This window comes from Microcebus murinus, chromosome 21 (assembly GCF_040939455.1).
Source record: "Microcebus murinus isolate Inina chromosome 21, M.murinus_Inina_mat1.0, whole genome shotgun sequence".
Taxonomy (NCBI): Eukaryota; Metazoa; Chordata; class Mammalia; order Primates; family Cheirogaleidae; genus Microcebus; species Microcebus murinus.
In genome coordinates, this window is record NC_134124.1 from 17,255,511 (window position 1) to 17,274,489 (window position 18,979).

Below are 18,979 nucleotides of genomic sequence, written 5' to 3' on the forward strand. Positions count from 1 at the left end.
GCCGGGGCGGCCGGGCGCCGTAAATACCCGAAGAGCAGGGCCTCTGCGAAGCCCGCTGGGTTCGCGGCGCCGCCGCCAGAGGCAGGTGACCAAATAATAGGAACCTCAGGCCATGGCAGAAAAACCTGTAGACGCAACAGATGCTTTTCGGAGCCCTCAGCTGAGAAAAGGCGAGGGGAAAAAAAAAAAAGATTAAAACGATTATTTGGTCAACACAGCAGCTACCATTTGTTGAGGGTTGTTTCTGCTCCAGCTGTTTTTTTACATATTTTGTTTCAGTTTCTTGCCATATCCGTGCAACAAGGTAATATTTCCTCCATTATACTGGTGAGGCTCAGAGATGCGAAGTGATTTGCCTTAAGTCACATAGCTCGTAAGTATCGGAGCCCAGATAGAGTCCAGTTCTAGCTCCAGAACCTGAGCTTGGAACCAGTTGCCTACAAATAACTAGTAATACTAAGTTTAGTTGTAATGCCTCTCCACTTCTGGGTCGATAGCTTTTTTCTAGGTCACCAGCATCTGTAATATTCGATTCTATCCATCTTGGATAGATGCCATCCATCACCACAACCTTGTGAGGCAGGCCAGATGCAGTGGGAATAAGGGACATAAAGTGTCAATGTCTAGGAAAAGGAACTTTTATTTATCCTCACTTTGTTATTAGCTGAGGTTTCTGGGAGTGGCAAGGCAGGAAAAAGATTCCTAATTTTGAAAATCAGTGTGCATGTGTAGCTGTGTGCATAGCATATTAGAAAATGAGAGCCAGGCCCCAAAACTCCTTAAAAAGTGTGTTGATGAAAAGGACTTAAGAGTCATGAATGGAGAAAGACTGTGAAAGAAATCCCCCCTCCATGGAATATAAAACAAACTGCAGAAAGTACTTAGAAAGGAAACTAAGGGGCGACTTCCGGGGCCCCTGCTCTTGGGGCCCCAGAACCTCGTCCACGAGTGTATAATAAAGCCACGTGGTTTGGCCCCCCCTAAAAAAAAAAAAAAGAAAGGAAACTAAGGAAACAGTTGATGTTAGGTTCTTAAAAGCAAGAATAATATAGGACAGTGGTTCACTGAGGTGTGATTCCCAAATGAGCAGCTTCAGTTACCACCAGGGAACTTTGTTAGAAATGCAAATTCTCAGGCCCAACCCCAGACCTACAAATCCTAAACTCTGGGATGAGGTTCAGGAGTCCATAGCTTCATAAGCACTCCGGGCATTTCTGACCCAGAGGAAAGCCTGGGAACCCCTGATGTGGGATGTGCTCAACAGGTACTGAGGAAAGAGTGTCTACTTAGATTAACAATGTTTATTGAAACAATGTTTGTGATTTTAAACAAAGAAACAAGCAAAAACCCCAACGCAACCTTAATATCCAAGCACAGTGATGCCCAACTTCAAAGGGATGGGGAAGCACAATGTGTATCTAGAAGAAGAAGAGAATCAGAAATGGTAAATATACAACTGTGGAGCCTTTTGACAAAAAAAAAAAAAAAAAAAAGAAATGGTAAATGGAAGTAATGCCTATCACAGTTAGGCCAACAAGCAGGTCCTACTATGTGACCATTTCTTAGGCAAGTAGGGTGATCAACTTATCCTGGTTTGCCTAGGATTTTCCCACTTTTAGCATTGAAAGTCCCAAGTCTCAGGAAACTCCTCGGTCCCAGACACACCAAGATAGTTGGTCGCCCTACGGGCAAAGCATAGTGGAAGTTCAAGGGAAGAAGACTCAGCCCTTGTTCTTGAATTAGTCATGATCTGTTTTTTTGACATTAGAACCTATACATAAGAAAACATGGGAGATAACACAGAAAAGGTTTTATAAAGCTAATGCCAGATTGTGTGTTTCATGCAGAAGGTATTAGCATTAAAGGGAGATGAGAGACCAAGGTGGGTGGGGATGGCCAAGAAGGACTTCCTGGAGGAATACTAAAGTCAAAGGATCATCATGCCAAAAGGAATTCCAGAATCTCAGGCTGGGATGGAATCTGGTGCTTGGCTTCTAAGAACACTGACTAATACAAATCGCTTGTTATAATTTCCTTTCTAGGTGATTATGCAGCCTATGTTTAATACCTCCAGTGATGGGGAAATCACTACCTACCTTTCCATATCTAGGGGAAAGAGGAGAAGCAGGGAGGAGTGATTACAAGAGGGAAGGACACATGAGTCAAGTCAAAGGTAGTGAGGGATTCACGCGTGTAGGCAGCTAGGTTGCATGTAAAGGGACTAAAGGTGACGGGGTAGACTCTTCGGGAAAAGACTGGAGAGAACAATATGAGCATCTCTCATGAGAAAGGTACATTATACCCATACATAAAGAGTTTTACATGGATTTCAGGTGTTCCTGGACCCCTGCAGCCCACACAGTGGGTCTACGTGTGGATCCCAGGTTAAGAACGTGTCAGCTCAGTGATCATTAAAGGTCTTTCTAACCCTGAAAGCTTTTTGTGTGCAGGTTCTTCTGATGGAGCCCAATTGTCCCCCAAACTTATGCCCTCTGCCCAGAGTGACTTTCTTCCCAATCCGTCTCTGTGGGTCATAATTCTCCCTGTACATGGAGGAGCAGCTCAGATGCCCTCTCCTTTCAAAGGCCTGGCAGCACTTGTTCTACAGCTCTCTTAGCACACTTGGCGGTTTTCCTATGGAAAACTTGTTTGTGTGCTGTGTGTGTCTTCCCTAGTGGATGAAGGGTTGCCCAGCTCTGCCTCCTCCCTCCCCGCCCATCCCATCCCGCTTAGTAGGCTGTCGCAAAGGCTGCCAGCTGCCTTGCTCAACTTCCCTTCTTCTCCGTTCCTGAGTTCCAGAATCCTGGCATTCTTTGGGACAGCAAAGTGCTGGGGCCAACAGGCTACTCACCAGCTGCCTTGCGTCCGTCCTGGGGCGGCCAATGATATGTAAGGGAAAATTACTCCTGGAGGCTTCCAGAAAAGCTTTTAAAAGGGGGATGACTCAGCTGGGAGCAGGGTTCCCCCTTTCTTGCCCCCTCTTTTCCTGCCTGGAAGACACACAGGATGGCTACGTCCCAGCAACCAGCTTATCATCTGGAGCAAAAAGACAGAGGGAGCCTTGATCTCTGATGAACTTATGGAGCCTCCATACCAGCCTTGATCAATTATTTCCAAACTTATTAATAAATGACAAATGTGTTTAAGCCAATGGGAAAATTATAGTTCACAATAATTTATTGTATATTACAAAACAGCTAGAAGGAAAGAATTGTACTGTTCCTAACACAAAGTAAAGATAAATATTTGAGGTGAGGGATATCCCAATTACCCATATCTGATCATTATATATTGTGTACCTGTATCAAAATGTCACAGGTACCCCCAAAATATGTACAGTTATTACATCTCAGTAAAAAAAGTTTTAATTTAAGCCCCTGCCATTGAGAGTTTGTCACTTGCAGCAAAATACAATTGCTAACCAATACATAAGTCACTAATTAAGGTTGTTATATTGAATTTATTTTTTTAATTAATTAATTTATTTATTTATTTTTAGCGTATTATGGGGGTACAAGTGTTAAGGTTACATATGTTGCCCATGCCCCCCTCCCCCTCGAGTAAGAGCTTCAAGCGTGTCCATCCCCCAAACGTTGCACATCTTACTCATTGTGGTTGTATATACCCATCCTTTCCTCCCCCCTCCCACCCACCTGACACCCGATAAATGTTACTTCTATATGTGTTATATTAAACTTAATTAGAATAATTTACTCTTAGGGACACTGTGTGAAGCCCCAGCTGCCCTTCTGGAAGTAGGAAGTGAGGCTCTGCCGAGTCAGGTTCCCTGGATTTTCTAGACCCTCGATAGAAAGGTTGGTTTTGACAGCTTCCTCCTGGAAAATGCTTAAAGGAAGAAAATGAGAGAAAATCTAAAATCAGAGTCCATAGGGCTCTACTGGAGTATTTCTCAAGGTATAGGTGGGCTCATTGGCTCCAGAAGCATCTGGGAATTGGTTAAACAGTTTCCCTGGGGTCTTCTCTCTTTTCTCCATCTCCTCAATCGGGACGTGGAGCTCTGAGTCAGAGGAATCTTCAGACTAAAGTTGGAGCCTTACTGGTCCAAAGGTTGCTTGGGTCACCTCACCAGGGAATCAAACTGCTACATTGATTGTATTGGACTGTGTTCAATTGAATTAAAACATAAGACCTTGGACAGAATTGAGTCTGAGTAATGCTAATTAGAGAGAAGCCATCCCTGCCTATTTTCCCAGGAGAAGTGTGGTCTGGGATTTGGGGCTGCCTTGGGAGAAGGGCCAAGATTCACTTAATCACGTTCTTTACCAAGAGTCAATTCATGTCAACCCTCCTGTGTTAGCACTTTCTCTGTTCAGTGGGGTTCAGATGGAGGTCTCCAAGGGGCGGAGCTTGTGTGTTAATGCAGAGTGGGAGGGGCACAGAACAGCACCTAGGAGTATTCTCTAGGGAAGATTGCACATCCTCTCTTTGAGTGAGCTCTGGGCTCTGGAGGCAAGTGGGAATGAATAGGAATGGACATTTCTTTACATCAGTGGTTCTCAAAATGTGGGCCAGGGATCAAGAGTGTCCTAGTCCAATTGTGTTGCTGTAAAGGAGATACCTGAGGCCGGGTAATTCATAAAGAAAAGAGATTTATTTGGCTCACGGTTCTGCAGGCTGTCTAAGAAGCATGGGGCCAGCATCTGCTTCTGGTGAGGGCTTCAGGGAGCTTCCAATCAAGGCAGAAGGCGAAGGGGGAGCAGGTGTGTGGCGTGGTGACAGTGGGAAGGAAGAGCGAGGATGGGGTGCCCACGCTCTTTTAAGCAACCTGCTCTAATAAAGCAAGAACTCACTCATTACTGCGGGGAGGGCACCGCCCCCGTGGCCCAAACACCTCCCCCCAGGGCCCACCTCCAACACTGAGGATCCAACTTCAACATGAGATTTGGAGGGGGCAAATATCCAAACTATATCAAACAGCATCAGCATCTCTTGGGAAATTGTTAGAAAAGCGAATTCTTGGGCACACTCTCCACCTGCAATCAGCTACATCAGACACTCTGGGTGTGGGCCCCAGAAATCTGGGCTTTAACACAATTCTCTCCCCATAATTCTGAATCGCGTGTGTGTTTGAGAACCACGGCTTTAATCCTTTGCGTCCTCCTCATGGCTGATATAGCCTTTTAAAAAAAAGAAATGAGCACAGAGATGTGGGACGGAGTAGAGTCCGGGGTTCAGTTGGTCTGTGAGTCAGCATTGTTTTCTATGTTTGAGACACTCGTGGCTGGGCCGAGCGTCTGGTGTCTGGGCTGCCCCTACCTGCGTCATCCGTGTGAAGCATAGGGGACTGTTCCACGGGCTGGGAGCCAGGCCCTGAGCCATCCCACATCCAGGGACTATCACAGTGTCCTTCCCTGCTTCAGAGATTCTGAAGTTCCCTCCTGGGTGCAGTCTTCCGAGGAGCAGCTTGTGCATTTACGTGCAACTGAGTGCGCAGGACTCCAGCGTTAGCCGCCTCTCCAGGCTCAGAGCAGAGCGGGATGTTCACTTGGCTGGCTGCTCCTCAGTCCGTAACCTGCCTACCTCGCTGGCGCTGCCTCGCCCACAATACATCTTGTCGGAGAACTGTTTGCTCCTTCTCCGAGCTCCCTCCGTTGTCATGCTCTCCATTCTATCCAGTTTCAAACACATTATCCGTGCAGCTGTCCCTCGGTACGTGTGGGGGGTTGGCTCCCGGTGTGCACAGATGTGAGCATGCTCAAGTCCTGCGCTCGGCCCTGCGGAACCCGCATGCAGGAAAAGTTGGCCCTCCGTATACACGGGTTTCCCACCCCGTGAATACTGCATTTTCAATCCACGTTTAGTTGAAAAAAAAATCCAGGTAAGTGGACCCATGCAGTTCAAACCTGTGTGTTCAAGGGCCAACTGTATATACCTGTACACTGGCAGTCCTACTTTCCCAAAGCCTACCTCATTCTTTGATTTGAAAAATGAATATTTTTCAACCTATGTCACCTGCTATCACAATTTATGTCACCTCTCATCACAATTTGAGCCACCCCTTTCCAGAAGACTACTGCCCCATAACCCCTCCCGTCTGGAAAACCTGGCGTTTCCGGCCCTGATGCCTCTTCTTCCTTGCCCCACTCCTGTGGGAGGCTCACCCACACAAAACAATGGCAATGAGAGTTGGAGGATGGGACTGCGTTTTCTAAATCAAGGATTGGAACGCATGATCAAGCAGAGGAATGTTGTGACTCGTGTATATTTTTATTGATCTGATTCTACTCATGCATTACTCTTTGCCAAAATACTGGCATTTCTGGGACATCTACAGCGTGGGGACAAAGTGGCAGAATAACATTTGTGAGTGGGAGTGGCCCAGAACACGTGGCAGATATGATCTAGGTCTGCAGCTTAAAACCCTAACGTCTACAGGGCTGGGCGGGTACCTAAATGAGCAGAGGGCCAGCATGAGAGGGGGTGGGGAACACTGGGGGTCACACAGCCCCCTGGAAGGAGCACAGGTGGCTCCGCTGATGGAGGATTGTGGCTATCAGGGAATGAAGGCTGGAACTGGCCTGACATTCCAGTTTTTTTTAAAAGAGAAACTGGACATATTTTTTTTTCCTTTTTTAAAAGACAGGGTCTCACTATTGTCACCCAGGTGGGAGTGCAGTGGCTATTCACAGCTGTGATCACAGCTCACCATAGCCTCAATCTCCTGTGTTCAAGCGATCCTCCCACTTCAGCCTCCGAAGTCTCCAGGAGGCTTGTGCGACTGCACTTTGTTCAATTTTTTTTTTTTTTGAGACAGAGTCTTGCTCTGTTGCCCAGGCTAGAGTGAGTGTCATGGCACGTGTAGCTCACAGCAACTTCAAGCTCTTGGGCTCAAGTGACCTCCTGCCTCAGCCTCCTGAGTAGCTGGGACTACAGGCGGTCACCACCACGTCTGGCTAAATGTTTCTATTTTTAGTTGTCCAGCTAATTTTTTCTATTTTTAGTAGAGACAGGGTCTCACTTTTGCTCAGGCTGATCTCAAACTCCTGACCTAAAGTGATCTTCCTGCCTCGGCCAGAGTGCTAGGATTACAAGTGTAAGCCACTGCATCTGGCCTCAATATTATTTATTTATTTATTTTTTTGAGACAGAGTCTCACTTTATTTATTGCCCAGGCTAGAGTGAGTGCCGTGGCATCAGCCTAGCTCACAGCAACCTCAAACTCCTGGGCTCAAGCGATCCTCCTGCCTCAGCCTCCCGAGTAGCTGGGACTACAGGCATGCACCACCATGCCCGGCTAATTTTTTTCTATATATATTAGTTGGCCAATTAATTTCTTTCTATTTTGTATAGTAGAGACAGGGTCTCACTCTTGCCCAGGCTGGTTTTGAACTCCTGACCTGGAGCAATCCTCCCACGTCAGCCTCCCAGAGTGCTAGGATTACAGGCGTGAGCCACCAGACCCGGCCCTCAATATTTTTTTAAATGTAAAATCTCTCTCTCTGTCTCTCAAACACACAGACACAAATCACCATGCAAGCTAAGCACAATATTTGCAGGAGCTTAACTACGTGTAGTTTTTTTTTTTTTTTTTTTTGGTATATAAATTATACCTCAACAAAGCTATGAAAAAAAAGTCCAGGTAGACAAATAAAAAGGGATATGGGAAAATTCCATGGAAGCAAAAGCAGAGGCTAATTCCATCCCAGAGAGTGAAGCTCAGGGCAGCCTTCACCAGAGGTGTGAAGTCCCGGTTCTTCTCATCAACCAAGTAGGAAGAGCATTTCATGCTCTGCAGCATTTTCAGGGGGTCTGAGTGGCTCCATGTGGCTGGAGTTAAGAGTGAACGTGGGGAGGGAGGAAGGTACAGAGAGACAGGGAGAGGCTTTGAAGGCCTGGCCAAGACGTTTTGACTTTATCCTGTAGCAATGGGCGTGGCATGGTCAAGTCAGTGTTATCCGAGGTCACTCTGGGGCTCACGTGGCAGGCGGACAGAAAGCGCTGGCCGAGAGCCGTCAGGCATCTACAGGACAGGTTCTCGGGAGAGCGGGTGAGGATCCAGAGGGCTCTTCGTTCCAGGACGGCAGCCCAGGGCCAGCCCAGGCCCTGCCCTCGCGGGGCTCCCCGCCTGGTATAATATGGTAACTGCGGTGCGCAGCAGCAGTGTGGGGCGCCCTTGGGTAGGCGGAGAGCAGTTTCCTCTACTCAGCCCGGCAGTGCTTGTGGTTACCAGGGCCGTGGCTTACAACACATGTTTGTTTTTAAAAAACATTGCGATACCTTTTAAATCAGAGTCCTGGACAGGATCCAAGGACAGTAGCAAGGACCGGCCCCCATGACACTTCTTAAAGAAGCACGGGCAGCGACAGGGAGGCTTGGGAACCTGGATGTCTGGGGAAGCCTGCGTTCAGGCAGGGCTTGGACACTGAGCAAGGCTGGAAGGAGAGCAGCCCCCAGTTCACCCCGTCCCCTCTCCTCCTTCCTCAAGGCACTCTGGCATCGGGAACACTTGAAGAAGATGAACAGTCTTCCAAGCTGCCTTAGAAAGCTAGGAGCAGACTGGTCTGAAGGTGGTGAGTTAAGTCAATTGACCGTTCACAGTTGCAGATCAAACTCCTTGTCTTACTCTTTTCCCCCTTCTCACTACTGCATTTGACTCATCTACGAAAGAAAGAAAGAAAGAAAGAAAGAAAGAAAGAAAGAAAGAAAGAAAGAAAGAAAGAAAGAAAGAAAGAGAAAGAAAGGAAGAGAGAGAGAAAGAGATTGAGAGAGAGAGAGAAAGAAAGAAAGAAAGAGAAAGAAAGAAAGAAAGAAAGAAAGAGAAAGAAAGGAAGAGAGAGAGAAAGAGATTGAGAGAGAGAAAGAAAGAAAGAAAGAAAGAAAGAGAAAGAAAGAAAGAAAGAAAGAAAGAAAGAAAGAAAGAAAGAAAGAAAGAGAAAGAAAGGGAAAGAGAGAAAGAAAGAGAGACAAAGCTAGGAGCAGTGGGTAGAGGCACCCTGGGTTGTGGGGTCCAGCTCTTTGGGAGGAAGGAAGATCTTTCAGCTGGTTAAATATTCAGGCGCCTGGCTTGACAGAGAGTGAGTGCCCCATTGCGGGAGGTATGCAAGCAGAGGCTAACACTGGTCAGGTACGCTGGAGAAAGTATGTGAGGGTCTGATTGAAGAGGAAGCTTGAGGGAATGGATGTAGGTCTATTTTGATTGGGACTGGAAGGGATCTTTGTGATGGTCCCTTTTCAGAGGCAAAAGTTATTTTTTAGTCCTGGTATAGTGGCTCATGCCTGTAATCCTAGCACTCTGAGACTCTGAGGTGGAAGGATTGCTTGAGGTCAGGAGTTCGAGACCAGCCTCAGCAAGAGTGAGGCCCCGTCTCTACTAACAATAGAAAGAAATTAGCCGGGCAACTAAAAATAGAAAAAATTAGCTGGGTGTAGTGATGCATGCCTGTAGTCCCAGCTACTCAGGAGGCTGAGGGGGGAGGATTCCTTGCGCCCAGGAGTTTGAGGTTGCTGTGAGCCAGGCTGACACCATGGCACTGTAGCCAGGCAACAGAGCAAGACTGTGTTTTTTAAAAAAGTTATTTTTTAAAGGAGTTAAGATTTAAATTCAAGAGACTTTCATTCTTATGTACTTGAGACATTCATTCTTGTAATGATATGTAATGTAAATGTAAAATGGTGCAGCTACTATGGAAAACAGTATGCAGGTTCTTCAAAAAATTAAAGATAGAAACACAATGTGATCCAGCACTCCCACAAAAAGATACCTGCTCTCCTGTGTTTATTGTAGCATTATTCACAATAGCTAAGATATGGAAACTACCCAAATGATCATCGACAGATGAATGGATAAAAAAATATGGTACATACATACAATGGAATATTATTCAGCCTTGAATAAGATCAAAATCCTGCCATTTGTGACAATGTGGGTGAACCTGGAGGACATTAGGCTAGGTGATACAAGTCAGTCGTGATTCCACTTACATGAGGTGTCTAAAAAGGTCAGACTCATAGAGGCAGAGTGTAGAATGGTGGTTGCCAGAGACTGAGGGGAGAGGGAATTGGGGAGTTGTTGCTTAGTGGATATGAAGTTTCTGTTATGCAAGATGAATAAGTTCTAGAGGCCTGCTGTACACCATAGTGCCTACGGTTAATAGTACTTTATTGTGCACTTAAAAAATTGTTAACAAGGCAGATCTCTCATGTTAAGTGTTCTTACCATAAAAAAACAAAATGGAAACAAACAAAAAAGCAAAGGGGCACAAGAAAACTTTTGGTAGTGAGGGACATGTCTATTACCTTGATCGTCGTGATGGTTTCATGGGTGTATGCCTATGTCCAAAGCCATGAAATTGTTTACATTAACTATGCGCAGTTTTTAAAAAATATATCAATTATACTTCAATAAAGCTGTAGGGAGAGAGAGAGAGAGAGAGAGACTTTCATTCCGATCCTTGGTTTGCCATCTGTTTGCATTGTGACCTTGGGTAACTCACACACATTCACTTCTCTGGCCTCACATCCCCCACCCTACATTGTGCCCAGTGCCTGGCATGGTGGAGCAAGCTCTAGCAAAGATTTGTTGAACAAATGAGTAAACAGATGAAGTAGTGGGACTGGGCGTAAAGTTGGATTAAGACAAGCTGGCGTCCGAGGTTCCAGGAACCTCCTGAAATTGCATTCGCGACTGTGCATGTCTGAGAGGGTCCATTGCATTCAGGGTGAAAGTCTATAGCTTTCATTGCCATCACCGTCGCTTACTGAGAATTTATCATGATGTGCGAAGGTCCTTACCTGCCTGAACACATTTCGTCTTCCGCACCTGTGAGGGAGACGGGGCGGGTTCCCGTTTGCGCTGCGCTAAAAAAGGGGAAGCTCGGGTTGGGGGAGGGCAAACCACTTGCTTGGGGTCACACTCTGGGGATTTGAACCCAGGCCTACCAGACTCTACAACCTGAGCTCCAAACCACCGCGATAAACGACTTCGGCTTCTCAGAGGGGTCTGCGACCACGGAGGGCGAAGAGAGAGCGTCCGACTGCCCGCCCGGGTTCCCCTTCTCTGCGGGACCGCGAGGACGCGGCCAGAGGGGCCCGAAGGGCGGAGGAGGAGGAGGAGGAGGAGGCAGGTCGGCGCGAGCAGGCGGCGCCCACGCCCGCACGGGCTGCTATTTCGAGCAGCGCCAGAGCCCCCAGGAAGGACGACGGAGGGGCGGCCAGGAGAGGGCAAGCAGTTGTAAGCGGAGCCCAGGAGCGCGGGGCTGTCTGCTCCCCGCCCCCGCTGCCTCCGGCTCGCCCTGTCCCCTGATGTCTAAATAAGGCGTACAGGCTCACTCCGGGCAGCTAAAAATAAACTTCCGCCCCCCCTCCTGCCCGTGGGCTCTGGCGACCTCCCCAGCCGCACCGGGGCTCCCCTTGGCAGGACCGGCCTCTCGGGGCGGGGGGTGGGGGGGGGACGCGCTCGCCGCCGGAGCCTCCCCCGCGAGCTCTCCCGCAAGAAGTCAGGACGGCCCGGAAGGCCGGGCGCGTGGGTCCTGCCCTCGGCTCTGCCCTGGCAGACCTGGGCAAGTCCCTCTTTCCTCTGCACCTCACTCTCCCCACGTGGGCGTTAGAATAGTGATGTGAAGCTCTGGCATTTTTGAATGAAGCCAAGATCCCACACTCTGGGGTCAGATTTCACCAGTTTCAAACCCCACTGGGGTGGGGGAGGGTCTTAGGGTACATCTGTCCTGCAGACCCACGCAGGGTCTTTTATAAATGTCCGAGTTCGCTGCCCACTCCTAAAGATTTGGAGAGTTCACCTAAAAATCTGGATTTCCAGCTGCTTTTGCAAAATCGGATCTGGCCGCACTTGGCCCGCGTGTGTCCAGCCACAGTGAGCCCGAGTTGGGTGGCGGCCGCCACCTGCTGGCGAAATGGATGCACTACCGGCGGCTGCCGGCGCGCTCTCGCGTTTCCGCCCAGCCCTGCCGTGCACCAGCGTGTGAGCCGCCTGGTGTGATTGCGGGGAGTACTGAGTGCAGGCAGGCAGATTTTTTTTTTTTTTTTTTTTTTCATCCCAGAGAGCCTGGGACACTGACATCGCTTTGCCCGGCAAATGCTTGTTGAACGAGTGAACGAGACAGCTAATGGAATGCTTTGGAAATCGTCAAGGCCCCTGCAGGAGGTTATGAGGATGGTGCGGCTTGGCTGAGGTTTGGCGCTGGAGCGCTGCCAGTGTCTGTCCTGGAATCCAGGCCCCACGCTTGAAGAAGGGACAAGACCCTCATGCCCTCATCCCCAATCCCGCCCCTGAGGGGAGTCATCAGACTATTAAGATATTTTTAAGCATTGCCTGGACCTCCCAAGACATCACTGGGGTTGTCCTTGGTTGGAATATGACTATCAATAGCAGAAAGGCCAGAGGCTGTTAAACCCAAACAATCCTTGAGAGCCACTTTGGTGGCCAGCAGAGAAGCAGGAAAGGGAGGGGAAGGAGGAGAGGAAGAGTAGGGCAGAACTGTTCAGAGAACAGGGTCAGCCCACTTGGGTTCACCCAGATCCTCTTGGGGGACTCTGTCCCGGCCCGCGGGACCTTTTGTTACTCGCGGGGGGCGAGGGGGACCGTGCCTGAAAGAGATGGGCCAGAGAAAGGAACGAGACCAAGCAAATGGTTGTCAAGGTCTACTTTACTTGGATTTTTAGTAGGTTTTATATACAGAAACAAGGAAGTAGAAACAGAAAATAGAGTGGGGGGGGATGATGAGGCTTGGGTGTGGGCCAATCAGCCCCAATCAGCGTCTTATTGGCATCGGAAGCTGTTTGTGATTGATCACTCAACCTCAACCTGGCAGGGGGTCGGGAACAATTGCAGGTAGCATGCCCTGGAGCAAGCACGTCATGGAATGCATTCTTCTCTGTACTATAGCTGGAGGGTTGAGTGCTATTTTCGTCTTAGGCTATTTTCCGGGCGAGGCCCCTCCGTAGGACAAGTCGTTGGGATGTGGAGGGTCTTAGTCTCCAACAGGACTCACCAAGACCAACGCTTCACTGAGTTAAAAAGAGTGCTGCACGTGGGCTGTCCTCAGACAGCCCGGAGTCACCCATGTCAGCATGCAGTGTTGGGTGCTAGGGCATGATGGGAACCCGGAAAGCACTGAGGCTTTGTCCTTCCTGGCCAGTTTCAGTGAGCAGAGGGACTGGGGAGAGGTCCCCAGACAGCTTCCTTGGGAGGAAATAGTGATTCCATCTGCATCCCTGCCCCCCTTACCCCCAAAAGTGCATCAAGGCAGTCTTGTGTGGACCCTGGCTACTCAAACTGTGGCACTCAGACCAGCAGCATTGGCCTCTTGGCCAGCTCGTTAGAAATGCAAGCTCTCTGGCTCCACCCCAGACTTGCTGGATCATAGACTGCATTTTACCAAGATGCCAGGTGTTCTGCGTGCACGCTACTGTTAGGAAAGCTCTGTTTTGAGACAGTGGTTCTAATGTTGGCTGCACATTGGAATCCCCAGGGGGACTTTTAAAAAGGCTGATACCTGGGTCCCGACCTGGGGTATAGACTGGAAATGAAAGCCGTATGAAAGCCGTGCCCCATTGCACAGAGGCCTCCCACCTTAGACCCTCAGACCAACACCGTCCCCACCCTTGCCTGGCCTGCCCGACCAGTCCAAGCTCTGCTCCCTGGGGCATTATCAGGCTCATTATCAGGCTCTAGGATTTCAGACTAGTGAGGTGAGAAGGGGGTGGTTCTCCTGCCAGCTCTACAATCCTGCCCAGAGCTGTGACTCTGAGCTGGGAGACCAGAAACCTGGGCCCTTATCCTATCTTTGCTGGGTGGCCTTGGGCAGAGCAATGTCTGTCCTTCTCTGAGCTTCAGTTTCTTTCTCTCTAAAATGGAAGAGTCAGAGGCTATCCCATTGAAAGAATGTCTAGTGTGCCTTCAAGTTTTATACACACAGATTTTCAAAGTTGAATGGGACCTTGGAGATTATCCAGTTTGACCTTACCTTCATATGAAGGGGGAAACTGAGGCCCAATGAGGTTAAAGGCTGTCTGAAGTCAGAAATACCATCACCATGTACAGAAAATTTTTTACCAATGTGAACTATTTGTTGTCTAGAGCATACTCTTCCACATTATCTGTTTCTGTTTCTATGAGAGCTATGTGCCTTTTATTGTCCCTGAAGTTACAGATAAATTATAACAATGAAAAATAATCTTTGCCTACAGAAATGTAAATTTTTCCCCCCTGGATTTTAAAGTGACTTCCTTGTAGAGCAAGGAATTGTTGAAGTTAAAAAAAAAGAAGAAGAAAAATAAAACAATAAAATATAAAATATAAAAAAAAATTTAAAGTGACTTCCTTCTCCTATGGAAGAGGCCAGTTTTGCCTCGATTTGCACATTTATCCATTGTTCCTGATCTGTAAATGTATTTGTACTTGAACTAGTTGTAACATCTTACAGGTCCCCTCACTGAGTTACATAAAATCTTTAACACCTGTTCATTTTATATCTCTATGGAAGTTATGATTTTACCTCCTTTCTGAAAGTTGTCTTTTAATAACAAAATTTAAAAGCAGATATCCTGACTTATTTTGGGATTGACACCTCACAGGGACCAAGTGATAAAAAAATGGGAGGTGGGTATACTGTAGTGGCTGTGGGCTATGAAGCTCAGCTTCAATGGACCCCGTTGCCCTGTGAGAATGCAAGCAGGTGTTTCCAGATTCTCTGATTTTTCAGGATAAGCTGGAAACCTGTAATTTAATGAGAAATCACCTTTTAAAATTATACCTTAGCAACTAAGTAAAATTTTCTAAGAAACACCATTCAGACAAACAAATTATGTTTGAGGCTTGCATCACCTATCTGTGATGTCTACATGTGACCCACATGCCTGCTTCATACATATTTGAGGTGGTAAGTACTCTCTACAGGCAGGGCACACATATACACACATACATACCCACCCACCCACAACCTTTGGATACATGCCTGGTCCTCAATTACACTCACCACACCATACACAAGCATGGCTGGTAGGTTGTCCTGGGCTATCTTATTCCAAGGCCCAGACCCTACCCCTCCAGGAAGCCCATTGTCATTAATAGTAAGGTGGTAACAACTTCCAGTTTTTCTAACCCATCACTCCTAAAACCTGAGTTCTTTAAGGACAGGGATCTTGTTTCAGTAATTGCCACTTTTGCGTATGTGCACACATATTTATGAATGCCTAGTGCTTTATGTCATTGTATGTCAACCTTGGCTGAATGTTTGAATCACCTGGGATTTTTAAAAAAGTATCAATAGTTAGGTCCCATCTCCAGAGATTTACTGTCTAGAGTGTGGCCTGTGGGTGGGATTTTCAAAAGCTCCCAGAGGACTGTAGTGTCTAGCCCTGGAACCATGGCCTGATGGTCTTGACCATGTTTACTCTTCACATTGGCTCTTTCCCCACATGTTTCTCATTTTCCCCAAGGATGGTCAAAGTCCACTTCCTCAGAAAGTGGCAACCCACCCCTACCTGGTATTACTTGAACCTGATTTCCTGTCTGCTGGTATTAATACTTGATGGTGTCATCTTGCTGATTGCTCTTTGCTAAGACCCTAGTCTTAGTGGGGCTGGGAGTGTGTCAGTGGGGGTGGGGCAGGCCTTTATCTTGTTCACTTGATGGCTTTATAAGTGAATAGGTGACTAGCTTATCACTGAGAGGTAGTTTCATTATTATTATTTTAAATCCTTGTTTTGCCAATGAGGAAACTGAGGCCAGAGAAGTTAAGGCCCCTGCCCAGGCTCTCCCAGTAAGTAGCTGGCAGGGCCAGGGTGCAAGCAGGTCTACCTGACTTGGAGCAAGCACTCTGAACAAGCCACTGTTCCTTCCCTCCTTCCATCGTGGTGGCCTTGATTTCTAGTTACAATGTCTGTGGCTTTCAAGAATTTCCTCCAAAGCACTTCATATGGAAATGCCAACTACTCCAGACTGAAAGGAATATGCCAGTCCATGGAGAGGTCATCGAAGGCATCTGGGAAAGCTCAGCTTTTACTGCCCAGGGTCATTGACCTCCTTGTGTGCTGATGGAGTGAGTCTGAGGCTGAGAGAATGGAGTATTTAGGATGTCCCGGCCCGCGGGACCTTCTGTTACTCGCGGGGGCGAGGGGGACCGTGCCTGAAAGAGATGAGCGAGAGAAAGAAACGAGACCAAGCGAATGATTGTCAAGGTCTGCTTTACTTAGATTCTTAGTAGGTTTTATAAGCATACAGAAACAAGGAAGTAGAGGCAAAAAAATAGAGTGTTGACGATGAGGCTTGGGTCTGGGTTAATCAGCCCCAATCAGCGTCTTATCGGTATCCTGTTTGTGACTGTTTACTCATCTCTAACCTGGCAGGTGGTCGGGAACAATTGCAGTCAGCACTCCCTGGAGCATCCCGTGGTCAGCACATCATGGACTGCATTCTTCTCAGAGCTATAGCTGGAATTTTCCAGGGCGAAGTCTGTGTGTAGGACGAGTCATAGGGGAGTTGAGGGTCTTTGAGGGTCCTTGCCTCTAACATTAGGAGACAGGAGGAAGTGGGTGATGGGGTAGAGGTGACTTGGCTGCTATAAAGATGAAGAAGGAATGGTGCTGGAAGGGTCTGCAGCCCCCTTCCTATTTCCCAATGAGGCTCCAGGGCATACCAGTTTGGGCACGGGGTTCCCCCCACCCCCACATACACAAGTCCACCAAGGAGGAGCCTCATGGGCGCCTCTCATACAACCCACGGAGCAACCTCAGGAGAAATGTGTTCTGGTTTTGTTTCTGCAATGTGACATCAGGCAAGCCCTCTTCTCCAGACCTCCAGTTGCACTTGTGGTAATGAAGAGGTTGGGTGAGACAGGGAAGAGTTTATCAGAACGGGAGAATTGTTTGGTATAGTCTAGAGCAGGTGTCCTCAAACTACCGCCCGCAGGCCACATGCGGGTGTTTTTGCCTGTTTGTTTTTTTACTTCAAAATAAGACATGTGCAGTGTGCATAGGAATTTGTTCATAGTTTTTTTAAAACTATAGTCCGGCCCTCCAATGGTCTAAGGGACAATGAACTGGCCCCATGTTTAAAAAGTTTGAGGACCCCTGGTATAGAGTTTGGTTAATAGTAATGTACCAATGTTGTCAATGGAAAAAGCCAAACTCTGTAAAATAATTTTAAAGAGATTTATTCTGAGCCAAATTTGAGGACCATGACCCGGAGCCACACCCAAGAGGCCTTGAGCAAGTGGACTCTATGTGGTTAGGTTACAGTTTGGTTTTATACATTTCAGGGAGACAGGGGTAACAGGTAAAGTCATAAATCAATACATGGGAGTCATACATTGACTTGGCCCCAAAAGGTGGGCCATCTCGAAGTAGGGGGTGGGATTCACAGATTATAGGTGGGTTTAAAGATTCTTTGACTTGTAATTGGTTAAAGACATGAAGCTTTGTTTAAAGGCTTGGAATGTTTTAACATAGGAGCTGTTATCAGAGATTAGCCACCTGATATAGGTTTGTTGCCCTAAATTGAGGACCTGTAGGTTTGTCTTGCATACCCTTAGGCCTGTTAGTGGGTTACAAAGGATGTCCCCAAGAAGGGAGGGGGTCATGATGAAGGATGCCTGACTTCCCTCCTCCTGGCAGACAATTTAGTTTTAGGATATTCCTTTGGCCACGAGGGTGTCCATTTAGTCAGCCGGTGGTGGTGGGGTGAGCCTTAAAATTTTACTTTAGTCCACAATGTCATGTTCTTAGTTTTTATGAAAGTACCATGATATCTTAATGTTAACAATGGGGGAAACTGGAATAGAGTTTTGTACTATTTTTGCAACTTTTCTGTAAACCTAAAATTAGTACCAAAATAAAACCTTGGTATAAAAAGAGATGACTAGGTGAGCTTTAAATTCGACTCATGTATTCATTTATTCAACAAAGATTGATTGTCTATCATGTGTCAGGCACTGGGCATACGTTAGTGACTAAAGTCATGATCCCTCGCCTTGTGGAGTTTACATCTAGTGGTAATTTGGTGGCATTAATATTCTTTTTTATTTTATTTATTTATTTATTTATTTATTTATTTATTTATTTATTTTAGGTAGTTGTAAAGTCTAGATCTTTTTTATTTTTTTAAAGCAAACTGTCAGGGCATTCCACCCGTTCTGCTTATCCCGCTCCTAAATTGAGCAGCTACGAATACAGCTGATGAGGTGATTTTGGGTCATACTTCTGATTGGTTGACTACCATGTAAATGAAGTAACTTTTGAAACATATTTCTTTTTTTTTTTTTCTTGAGACAGAGTCTCGCTTTGTTGCCCAGGCTAGAGTGAGTGCCATGGCGTCAGCCTAACTCACAGCAACCTCAAACTCCTGGGCTCAAGCGATCCTACTGCCTCAGCCTCCCGAGTAGCTGGGACTACAGGCATGCGCCACCATGCCCGGCTAAGTTTTTCTATATATATTAGTTGGCCAATTAATTTCTTTCTATTTATAGCGAGACTCAGGCTGGTTTTGAACTCCTGACCTCGAGCAATCTGGCCTCAGCCTCCCAGAGTGCTAGGATTACAGCCGTGAGCCACCTTGCCCGGCCTGGGACATACTTCTGACTATTGGCTGACTACTATGTAAATGAGGTGGCTTTTGTGAAAACTTGCCATTGGCTAACTGTAACCCCCCAAAAAGGTATAAAACTAAAAGAAAACGAAAAAGGGGCGCTCAGAGTTTGGTGGCAGATGTGCCTCTCTGAGCCCGCCTGCGAAATAAAGCTGACTCTCCGACTCTCCTTGTGCCGCTGGGGTTTTTCTTTGGCCAAGAGCTGCTCACACCTGCTGGAACAAAAACCTCCACTAGTGCAGAACCCTAGCAAAACCTTGGCCGAGTGGTCTCTCGGCAGGATCCTTGCTTTGCCACTTCCTGGCTTTGCCGCCCCAGCAGAGCTAGCCTCGCTGTGTGTCCCTCGCCTCAGTGCCAAAACAGGGGAAAAATGGATTCCTTCCTAAGCCCTTGGCCTGCCTCCAAGCGCTTACCAAA